Source organism: Lycium barbarum, chromosome 3 (genome assembly GCF_019175385.1).
Source record: "Lycium barbarum isolate Lr01 chromosome 3, ASM1917538v2, whole genome shotgun sequence".
NCBI lineage: Eukaryota > Viridiplantae > Streptophyta > Magnoliopsida > Solanales > Solanaceae > Lycium > Lycium barbarum.
The window spans coordinates 149,100,420-149,112,703 of record NC_083339.1 but is presented as its reverse complement, the minus strand read 5'-3'; positions in this window follow the sequence as shown (position 1 = coordinate 149,112,703).

Sequence of the window (12,284 nt, the reverse complement as noted above, 5' to 3'; positions counted from 1 at the left end):
TTTCGATTTATTATTCCGTTAGATTTTCATTAGTATAAAATCATGTTACGGTACCTTATTGATTATCTTTTCACCTAAAATTTGTGCTTACTGTTGCTGTTATATTGGTTTAGATATTAGCGTAGGTGATGTTTTGTTGTTGCCGTGTGATCTTATTACAGTATGTGTTTGCATAATTTTTGATGTTTTGATTAAATTCCGAATATGAAGTCACACGTTTGTTGTTTTTGCTTCGTCTAAAATTAGCTTAGCATGTTTGAATTTGTTGGTTTCAGTTGGTGAGGAAATATCAAGCACACTGTTTTAATCAAATTGGATCTATTTAAGTCTGACTGTTAGTATGAGCACCGTATTTTAAAGATATAAAGCAGAACACCATGTCTTCCTTCAAATGGTAGTGTCACTAGCTGAAATTACTCTTCTAAATCCAGAATGTGGTCTTCCAGTTGGGCATTATGTATACAAATTGGGGTTTAATCAAATATAGGATATGATTTAAGAAATGCTGTATTAAAAGGCTACAGTTATTTAGTGTCATCATTAGTACAATCTTACCATCTGTATTTTGTTTTTGTTTTTAGAAAAAAAGGGACTTATGGATATCTGATTAGTCCAGCATTATCCTAGTCCCTCAGTTAATGACTCTTAAATACCTTAAGTCCAAATAAATGGCAATGTAAAGGTCTAAACATGGGTTGTATGGAATCCTTACATGCACACTAAACTTGAAATAGCACTAAAAACTTAAACATGACTTTTTGAACCTGTTTCTGTCTAATTGGGCCTAGAAGCTGCCCGGAATTGCTTTGCATAAAGCTGACATGTTTTAGTCTCTCAATGAGCAGTCTTGTTTTTGCCTTCATGTTCAACCAGAAGTTTCTTTGTCTAATGCAGCCAAGGTTTTAATCTCAAAGGTCATAATTTTGCCAAATAAGTATTTGTGTACTGTTTTGAGTTTCTCTATGTGATCATGAACAACAAATCTTACCTCTGTCCTGTTTTATTCCTTGAACTCTGCATTACTGATTGTGATTTACCTCTCTCTCTGTTCTAGATATACCATCATGTGTCATTGAATGAATTTTGCATAACTCCTGCCCTTCAAACATGCTGTAACTTACCTGCTTTCTTTCATCCTGGCTGCTGCATACCCGGGATACCTTGTGCTACTGTTCCCTTCTGATTTTTGCATGACATTCCTGTTATGTGTTCTTTCCTCTCCTGCTTCTTGTCCTAGTTAAGACACATTGTATGTTTTTGTGCAATCACATGGCCTCCATGGCATTTCATTTTGCTTAGTGTTGTGACCTGTTTTTGATCATGCATCCTATGTTTAGAAGTCTTCTCCAATGATTCTTCTTCTCTTTGTTTCTTTGAACACAAACTGCTGAACCTTCTGCCCAATTCCCATGAGTTGGTTGTTTTTACTTATCTTCTGTTGCACTATGGTCCTCCTCATACTTGCTTTTGCATTCCCATGTCTAAATGTCACCTTAGCCCAAGATGTGCCTAGGAATTATGTCCATTGATGCCTTCATTACAGTTGCGAATGAATGTGTATCATTGAACCAAAATGTTGACCTTGCATTGCTTGCATTACACTATTCTCAGCTCTAAAACCTGATTTCCTTAAATCACATCGCATCTCTTCTTGCTTTAAGCCATCCCTGCATCTTCTTTCTTTTCTTGGCTGTGCTAATTCAATCCTTATCTATTTCTGCTTTGTTGCACTCTTGGCTGCTATGCTTATTTGTTGGTTGCGGCATTTTAAACTAAAGTTTTGGTTAGTTTTGAGGTCAAATATCGTCATTCTTTAAAAGCATGCTGCTGTTGAGTTGTACCACCTGCTACTATGTTTGAAACATGTTTTCTGTCATAATTAGTTGATGGTTCAAAGTGTTATATTCTTGGCTGCCATTTTTGTTATTCGCGGCTGCATTGTTGGTTGTTCACCGCCATGGTTTTGAGCTTAATAATTGTTGTTTTTAAGGGTTGGACCGTATGCCCTCTGAAGCTTCGTAATACCCTTCTTCTCCTTTTCCCATGTTGAACATATGAAGCCAAATACCATGTTTTCTTATGTCGCCTATTCTGAGTCATGTTTGGTCTTGTCAAAACTGCCTGAAAGTCTATTCTGAATTGGAAAACACTCCATTATATTGACCAAAGTGATTTGAACAATGAAGATGTCCTGTAAAATGAACAACGTTGGCACTAAACAGTTGAAATTGTAAGGTCTATTAGGCTGAATATGTGGAACCTTACTCGTTCAATGATTGTATGTGATAAATATATTTGGAGTGCAGACAGTATATGGTTGTTATGCGTTGAAGATGTTTGAGCCTTTTTCTAAATCCTATAGTCAAATTAAGCGTGCAAATTGCCTCCTGACATCCGTATTTGTTATTTTGAGTTGGTTTTTCAGCCTGACTGTGTTGTGTTAATTACCCGAATGAATATACTTAAATACACAGTATATATATATATTTAATCTACTGATTTGTTTTGAGTGTATATTTTACGTGTTTAATCTTATTCATCGATTATACACTAATCTTTTTCTTTCGTTTTTATGCATGACTATCGCATACGAGTCCAAACGACTCGTCATCTCCCGCATTCGTCGTTGGGCCAAAGCCCAACAAAACCTCCTTCTTGTTCGGCCTGCCCACAGCAATAACAACAACAAAAGGGGCCTTTCTGGGCCGAAGCCCAATAACAAAATAGGCTGCAGCAGCAGTCCGAAAATGGGTTGTTCCATTTACTCTTCTTTCCTTCTATCTTACTTTTGTTATGTATTTCTTATTTACCTTGTATGACTAACATTTTATCTTTTAGGTAATTTAGATACATTCTAGATATTAAGAGTTTAGTTTAATAATGGGTAGTTAATTCCACAAAATTACATTCACTTCTATTTATGTTCTAAACTACTTATATAGCATCTACAACATTTATTTAGAATAATTGATCTTCAATAGCGCAAATTCATATTTATTTGAGCTAAAAGAATCCAGATTCGCTTTTACTATCTTATAAATTTAAAACATTACATATTTGACACTGATGCTAACTCATTTGAGAAATAAAAAGGCAAACTAATTTAACGGATAACTCTTTCACTTTAGCTCTTTTTCAACGCTTCAAACGTATATTTGTTAAAACGATCCTTACATATATATATTAAACTATTAGTCTTTATATGAAACCTTTAAAATTTATTTAACATTAATCTTACCATAGCTCTTTTAATTTGTGAGTCGGCACAATTCACTTTTCTTCAAATACATATAAATATCACATGTCCTGTTTTAGTTTATTTTAATTAAACTAAGCTTTACTTTAAATGACTTTAGGAATACTTATAAGATATTTTCTTAAACATTTAAACATTACATTTACACTTAGCCTAATTAAATTTTAGTCCGGTCGGTTAACCATTGTTAATGGGTCTTAAAGGATGCCTAATACCTTCCCTTTAGACTAATTGAACCCCTTACTCAGATCTTTTTGGTTTCGTAGACTTTACAATAATATCAACTTTAGATAACTACTTTAATAAACTTTAGGTGTCCTAATTCACCGTAAATAATTAGGTGGCGACTCCTTAAAACAAACAAAAACAGGAATCTCCAATATGTCGTACTTCTAATTTAACCCGGTTAAAATGGGGTATGACAGCTATCCTACAGAGCGTGTTTTCAAGTGAGTTTGCACCAGGTCTCACTTAAAGTGAGTATATGAAAATATCTATATGGAACTTAGGAAAACTTCCTTCTTGAAAGTTGTATATCTTTTAAATACCTTTCCAACGATATATTATAGAGGTCAAACGGATATCTGTAAAAAATTTACAGCAGAATTTACGGCCGTAAAAATTTTACGGGCCGCAAATTTTTGCCCAAAAATCACAGAAACTATTACTAATTTACGGGCCATAAAATTGGCCTAAAGTGAGAGTAAAACAGGTCCGACAACAACTTTAAAACTTTGTTTTAAAAAAAATTCACTTCATTCTTCACATCCCCAAGCCCTAGAATGACCATTCTCTCTTATCATCATCCTCATACATCAAGGTAAGTCCCTCCCATGTATTCCCAAGTGAATTTTAATTTTTAATGATTATATGTCACGGCCTAAATTACGGGCCGTGCGGGCACCTACCATACCGTTACCTAGTAGGTGAACCTTTACCAACCAACACAATATTCAACACATTTTTATTGCTAGTAATATAATTAATGATCTCAGTTGAAAATAAATATTCATAACGACTCTGTTATCATTACAAGAAAAGTAGAAAAATTTCCTGGATCTAGTCTAGATAGGTACAAAAACTCCTATTACACAATAATAAAACCCAAATAAAAGACACGGCCTCGGCCTGGAGTGAGATAAGTAAGGCTGTAGAAGGATGTCTGGTAATCCACTAAGAGAAACTTTAAGTAATAACCTGCAACACATCTACACCCAAAAAAGATGTAGCAAGAGTAGTATCAGTACACCACACGTAGTGGTAAGAATCATAGGTCGACTAAGATTAGTTCACGCAACACAATATAAAATCAATAAGATAAATAGATAAGTCAACATATGCCCCCAAGACTCCCAACATAGACAGCTACACCAGTACGAACTCACCTCTCTAACTCTTGGTTATTCTGGTTCCCTCATTTCCACAGTATCGCCAGCTACCCGACTAGTCAAGTATCGTTCTACTTCGTATTTCTTTTAGGGCCAAATAATTAATCCTTATCTCATCACTTCCACTAACGTCTACTCTCTGCTTATTAGCCTTAGAGTTTTCTATTCTGTTCACTTGCTAGGGTATGATGCATCCACAGGGACGTACTCACCACTCTTTCACCTACCAATGTGACTCTCTAAATCCATCAGATTTAACGCAGAAGTTCGGGAACTCAGTAACTCATTCTTACGCCAACACTTTCATGGATGATCAAAACCCCTTAGATAGTTCAACACAATTATAGGAGATGCATAATGCAATTATAGTAGAATGACAACATGTAAATATGAAGATATGAATGTATGTAAGGCAATGCAAGGGCCCAATACACAAACTGTACATATATACTAATTGGTGTCTTTGCCCAATAGTCATGACCTGCAAGGGACCCATGGTATCCATGTACCACTCTTTCTGGAATGAACCTCGGACCACGAATTTGCAGAGTACGAGCGAATTTTCCTATGCACTTTGGCCTCGACAAATTTACACCCATCAAATTTACAGGAAGTAGAGTACTGCAGAATCAATTTTTCTTTTTCGGACCTTGGGGATCTTTTTGGAGCTTATTTGGCCATGAACATGATAAAATATTTTCTCTTTGCACATCCCACTCTTTTTTGGATTTGTTTCGCGGGGGTAAACAAATGTGCATAATGATCCTTGACTCCATTTTACATTATTCATGAGGATCGTTCCATGCATTTTCTATAAATTCCTAATAACAAAATCCACAAAATCGTAATGATCAGAAGAAATTGAAGAATAACAGTTAAAGGATATTTCTTTCTTTTTTTTGTAACCTCTTCATTCTCATTTTCTTCGAAATTTATCAATTTATGTGGATAAGAAAAATAGGGTATGCATTCATCACTTGTTGAATTAAATTCAATCAAACCTTTATTGTAATCTTTCTTCACTAAACTGGTATTTTCATCATGAGCGGTAGATACTTTTTCACAAGGCTCATTTATTTTATCAATTGGTCTATCCTCACATTGTTATACCCCGTATTTTTCACATTCGGATATTTCAAGATAATTGCGACAAGTTAAGGACAAGGCTATAATTTTTTTATCTTGTTTAATATATAAGTTGTTTATGAAAATCTTGATGTGGAAATATTAAGAAAGTCTAAGGGCAAATTTGGAAATTGAAAAATAATTTTTTATGCTACAAAAGAAGGGGAGATTGGTCTTGGAGAAATGGGCTTGGGAGAAAAAAAAAGAGAAAGAAGCCCAAGTGTGGTCGGGCAAGGGATGGGCCAAGGCCCACTTGGGGATTTAATCCAAGTAAATAAAAAGGATGACTACTACCATTTGTCATCTTATTTCAAGAACCTTCAAGAAAGAAAAACCTTGAGAGCAAAATAAAGGCCATTCGGCCAAGAGAAGAGAAAAAAAATATATAATTTTTTTTTTGAAGCCTTCAATCTTGATCCAAAAAAATATATTCTTCTAGTATTCCTACTAATTCAATGGTCCTCTTTAACGTGGTATAATTGTTGGAGCAAGAAAACTACTCTTTGTTGCAAGTTCAAAATTCTAGTCAAGTGGAAAATTAAGGAGAAAGGTAAGAATTGATCTTCTTTTATATATTAATGGAAAGTTGGGATTAATTTACCATGATTAGATTATTAAGTGGGGATTAAGATTTAAGTTTTCATTAAACAAGTCACTAGTGCACTAAGTGGGCCCCACCAAGACTTGTGGCCAAATTTAATTGGCTCAACCTTGAGTGGGACACTTGTCACTCCTAGGGGCTGTACATATAGTGAAAAATCTGTGCCCTAGAGCTCATTTCATCTTCAACAACAAGCTAGAGAGAGAGAGAGAGAGAGCATAAGCCATGACATTCGGCCATGGCTAGCAAAATTGGAGCTCAAATTTGTTAATCCAAAAATCAGATTTTCTAGGTATTTCAGCCCTTAGGAAGGTGATAATAACGTGGAGAAGTCATTTGGAGCAACAAGAACAAGTATTAGTTCATTTTACAAATTCTAGCTAAGTGAAGAAGCTAACTTGTTAAGGTAAGAGTTAATCATTTTTCTATGTGTTTGATGATGAAGTTGGACATGTGGGGAATATGCAAATGCAAATTTTATGTGTGAAATTATGTGTGTTGATGTTGGGGTATTGTTGTAACTTGGTAAACATAAATTGAGTCTATGAAATTATGTATGTTAATGATGGAATGTCGTTGAAGGCGTAGGGGCTATTTTATTTGAAAATGGTGGACTGATTTGAATCAATATTTTGGTTTTTGATATCATGGATTATGTTATGAGAATGAAGGAATTTGATAGTTAGAGTTGGAGTTAAATTTGTTGTGGGTTGTTGTGAGGATTATTGTGGTAATAATGTAGCTTACTTGCATATAAATAGATGATGTGGTGTCGTGTGGTTGCTGTTGTATTTCCCTGAAATTTGCTGAAAAGATTGCATGAAATAAGGTATAAGAAGTGTATATGGGCTGCTTGGTGTATTATAAGTGTTCGTTAGAATTTCGGGCATCGTTATGTTATAGTTGGGGGGGCTGTTTTGATATGTTGTTGTTCTTGTTGGAATAAAAGAATTGAAGATATGGTTGTGTCCATATGTTATTGTTGGTATTTCTGTGTCAACAGGAGAGCAATTGGAAATTCGGATAGGCGAATATATAGGGGAAATGCTGTCGAAATTTCTGTAGATAAGTACTAGCTTAGGATTGAATTCCTAAGTACTTGTAGCTAACGTTTGGTATTTAATAGCGTTATTGTAGATCTTGGAGAGCCGAGACTTGAGTCGGGATTTTTTTAGCGAGCGATCGAGGTATGTAAAGCCTACCTTTCCTTCTTTTGGCATGATCCTTTTGAAATGAACAAAAATGTATATGTATGCTTATAAAGAAAATCCTACTCTTAGAGCCACTAGGATGACTAACATCTTTGACTTCCATAAGCTATTTCATATGGCTTGATACATATTTGTGATATTCGAAGACTCTAGTTGTTATGTTTCCGAATGTTGTTCGAAAGAAAGTCGAGATGACTAAAGTCTTTGATGAATATTTTGGTACGTAAAAATGGTCCAAAAGTCTCCATTTGATTTGATCCACAATGCTATTCGAAAGTTTCCTAATATGAATGTTTGATCCATAATGATGTTCGAAAGTTTTCTAATATAAATGATACTTGAACTTCCAAGTATGGCTTATGAAATGTTTTTTAGAAGGTTCTGTACTTCAAAAGCTCGTAACTTTCTTATACTAATTCCGATTGACCCGAATCTTATTTTTGAGCTTTCAGATGTCGGTAAATATATTTGTCCATCGAGTTTTGAAATTTATTTATGTACTTATATGCATATGGTTTCCTCACTACTCCGCTCGTGCATACTACTATGATATCGTCCGCCGGATCCCGAGCCGGTTTTGTGATCGTGCGCACTATATTGTATTCGGCAGTATGATGTGTTACGGTTCCCGAGACCTCGCCATAGGGCCGGGTACCGCTTATATACGGCGTTATGATGTGATATGGCATATGATGTGTTCTGATGTTGTGATATGCTATGATGATACGATATGTTCGGAGATTGTATGGAGATTTGAAACTTTCTGGAGTATAATGTGTTGTGGCGCCAGCGTCGGAGTGGCGACCACGTTCCTGAGCCCTATGCATGATTTTTATTTGCATTATTTATATCTTCAGCACAGGTTTTGATATACTAATTCTGTATCCATTTTCTGTACCTTTCACTTCAGTTATGATTCGGATTACTGTATTTCATGCTTTACATACTCAGTACATATTTCGTACTGACCCCCTTTCTTCGGGGGATGCGTTTCATGCCCGCAGGTACAGACGTTCGTTCTGGTGACCCGCCAGTGTAGGATACATATTCTGCTACTTTGGAGGGCTCCTTTGACTCGGAGCCCATACTTTTGGTACAGATCTTTCATTGTATATGTCTCTGTATATATGTATGATTATTTGGGGGTACGGCGGGGCCCTGTCCTGTCATATGTTTCTGTTATGGTTTGTAGAGGCCTGTAGACATATATGTGGGTCATGGGTCGTGTTTGTTCGGTTATGTCCGTGACTTATGCCTTAAGCGGTCCCGTTTGCTATTATGGCCGAAACGGCCCATATGTTTGTATATGTATGTATATTCGGGCGATGTGTATTCCGCCAGCCTGCCGGCTTTTGTATGATATCTCTGTTACAGGTGACCGCTTAAGATGACGTCTGTTCTCAGCATCTGTGCAAAATAACATATGTTAAATTTGAATAAGTCTTCGATATGTCGATTTAGTAAGCGAATGGGTTTGGGTGTCCAAATAGGACACTAGTCACGGCCCACGGGGCTGGGTCGTGACACACATGACATAGTTTCATTTAAAAGTTCACCACCACTACAGGAGATTACTATACTTACTAATTGATTTAATTGCATTGTTAGATTCGTAATGGCTTTATGATTTTGTGCATATTTTTCATCGATATTTTTTATGAAATTATGCAAAGATATTTTCAAGCTCACACTCTCCTCTTGAAGTGGTTCACTATCAATATTTTTATTTCCTTGTGAGTATTGATCGCATTCCGGATTGCAACCATATTCACTGGAATCAATGTACCTAAAAGAACTAGAAACAACGTAAGATTGTTCATAAGAAGGACCAAAGAAATAAGTATTACCTGTTTGGCATTCATGAACAAGGTGACTTCCACCACAATATTCACAAGTAATGGACCTTTAACTGACTTTATTAATTAATCCTTCGAGGTCGTCCATTCTCCCATAATCCGCATAAAAGAATGTGTTACTTGTTTGGCATTCGAAGCTTTGATGGTTGCTACCACAATAGTCACAGGTAATGGCCTTTTGGCAATATTTTTCTACCAGCTCAACAAGACTTTCACTTGGTTGGTTGAATTTCATTTTTAAAGTGTTTGAAGTGAGTTCATATTCAAAACATATTTTTAATATTTTTTAGTCTTTCTCCCTAGCACTTATCGTACTAGTATACTTGAAACTTTTTAAAAAAATAATGTGAATAATAATAATAATAATAATAATAATAATAATAATAATAATATCTTCAAGTTTTGTTCCTAAAACATGTCAGGAATTAGAGTACAAAGTACCTGAAGAAGTAGTACAAGAAAGAAATCTCAAAGTAGTAATAAGACAATTAATTTGAAGTTGATGTTTACCAATCCCCGGCAATGGCATCAAAAAATTGACGAGGCCAAAGTGCATAGGAAAATTCGCTCGTACTCTATCAAATTCTAGTATAGTTTAAGATATCATCCCATAGAGATTGGAACCACCTAAGCTACATATGCGTATGGTCTTGGGTACTATTTGAGAGAATCAAATTGATGAAAGAAGATGTTTTGAAATTATAAATTACTTAAAATAAAATAAACAACTTATTAGAAAATTTAAAAAGAAAAGAGTTGAGAGTCGTTGAATCCACTTAGTACAATTATAATAAAATCTCATTCTATTAAATTTCACAAAAGAATAGAAAAACGTATTTGACTTGATTTGTGTTATGAGAAATAAAGACCTCTTGCGATTAGCGCTTAAAATCACTAAACTTATTTGAGTCAGTCCCTCCGCGAGAATTAGAACTGAAAGAAATAAGATAGAGACCCCTCAAATAATTAAACTTATTTGAATCAATCCCTCCGTGAGAATTAGGACCGAAAGAAATAAGATAACAATTTTAAACCAACAAAATTATTTGAATCAATCCCTCCGTGAAAATTAGGACTAAAAGAAATAAAATTGAGATTTTTGAATCGATAAACTAGCTTGAATTAATTCCTCCGTGAGAATTAGGATTAAAAGAAGCAAGATCAAAGATTTGGATATCAAGACATGAAAAAATTAAAGTAAAGATAATATTATAACATCATATCAAGCTTCTTCAATTATCCCAACAAAAAGAAACTACTCCATTAAGGAGTATGTAAGAAAGAAATTAAAAATAAAATACTACTCCTACAAATATAAAATAAAAAAGAAGAGAAATAGAGCAAAGACTATTTCTTATGTCTTTTTGAAGATTGGATTCTATTATCTCCTTTGTAAGCAAAGTGATTATTCTATTTATAGGAAAATGTAGTGTCTCCCCTTACGAATGCATTCTTTGAAGTAGTGCTCACATCCATGACCTTACTTGATGGGTGAGAGTATGACAATGGTAGTTGCACCCGTGAATTTTGCAACTCTTTTCTTGATTCCCACAGTTGACGGGTGTGAGTATGAAGCGGCAACACCCGTGAATTTCAACACTTGATGGCTTTGAGTATGAAGCGGTGATACCCGTGGATTTCAACACTTGACGGCTGTGAGGATGAAGCGGTGACACCTGTGGATTTCAACACTTGACGGCTGTGAGTATGAAGCGGTGAAACCCGTGGATTTCAACACTTGATGGGTGTGAGTATGAAGAAGTGACACCCGTGGATTTCAACACTTGACGGGTGTGAGTATGAAGCGGTGACGTGACACTCGTGGATTTCACAACTTCTCCCAATGTTGAATTTTGTAATTCCCACATGTGAAACTCCACGGTTATGACTTATGAATTCGTGGTTGCACCTATTGAATTCTTTGCTTACTTCTTTGATAATTCATTTCTTCTCTATTCTTCTGCAGTACTCTTCTTCCTGTAAAATTCTGTCAGAAAATATGAGAGAATAAGATATAATTATTCATGTTTTATTTTAAAACTTATTTTTTATGTATAAAATTACATGAATAATTTACACCCATCAAATTCTCTTCTTTGAAATTTGTTGATGGATGAATAGGTTGAGAAAAATATGGAACAGGTGAGCTCGCTAGTCCGTGGCGCCTTTGCGGTGGTCACTTTTTTAGCTGCAGCGATAGCGCTATCTAGTGTAGACAGGTACAAAAGCTCCTATTACACAAGAATAAAACCCAAATAAAAGACACGGCCTTTGCCTGGAATGAGATGAGCAAGGTTGTATAAGGATGTCTGGTAATCCACTAAGAGAAACTTCAAGTAATAACCTGCAACACATCTACACCCAAAAAGGATGTAGCAATAGTAGTATCATTACACCACACGTACTCGTAAGCAACAGAATATAAAATCAATAAGATAAATAGATAAGTCAATGTACGTCCTCAAGACTCCCAACATAGACAGCTACACCGGTACGAACCCACCTCTCTAACTCCTGGTTATTCTGATTCCCTTATTCCTACAGTATCGCCAGCTACCAGACTGGTCAAGTATCGTTCTATTTCGTATTTCTTTTAGGGCCAAATAATTAATCCTTATCTCATCACTTCCACTAACGTCTACTCTCTAATTATTAGCCTTAGAGTTGTCTATTCAGTTCACTCGCTAGGGTATGATGCATCTATAGGGATGTACTCACCACTCTTTCACCCACCACTGTGACTCTCTAAATCCATCAGATTTAATGCAGAAGTTCTGGAACTCAGTAACTCATTCTTACGCCAACACTTTCATGCATGATTAGAACCCATCAGATAGTTCATCACAA